The following is a 596-nucleotide window of genomic DNA, read 5'->3' on the forward strand; positions in this document are numbered from 1 at the left end:
TATATATATATATATATATATATATATATATATATATATATATATTGTGACGTGGCTGCTCCCAAGGGGCGCCTGTCACAAGAAGCGCGACTCCGGTCGCCGGAAAATTTTGTGTGCGATTCGCGTCACGGCCGGGGGGAAAGAGGGCGCTGCCAAAAGGCGCAATTAATAAGGAGAAGAGTTTCGTGAACTGGGACGCTCGACGAGTGCACTGGTCCTCGCGTCCCTGAGAAGTGTGTCCCCCAAGCTCACCTCGCTGACCCGAGAGAAAGAAGACCAGGAGGACAACGAGGGAACAAGAAAAGGGAAGAAACGTCATCGGCCTCAAGGAAAGCCGCCGTTTAAATGGTACGTGGATAACGGTACTTTAACTCTCGTACATAAGAACGTGTTACCGCTCCGATTTCGGCTGCCGCTGGCGATGTTTGTTTACAGCACGCTACTAGACGCGGGACGGAAAGGCGCGAGGAGACTCTCAACAGCTGACAACAACGCAGGTGCCACGGAAACAAAGAAATCCCGGCGAGACAGAAGAGAGACAGAGCGGGAGAGAGAGAGAGAGAGAGAGAGAGAGAGAGAGAGAGAGAGAGAGAGAG

This window comes from Odontomachus brunneus, unplaced genomic scaffold (assembly GCF_010583005.1).
Source record: "Odontomachus brunneus isolate Ranch 3 - 2012 unplaced genomic scaffold, Obru_v1 Obru_scaffold_086, whole genome shotgun sequence".
In the NCBI taxonomy this organism is placed as follows: domain Eukaryota; kingdom Metazoa; phylum Arthropoda; class Insecta; order Hymenoptera; family Formicidae; genus Odontomachus; species Odontomachus brunneus.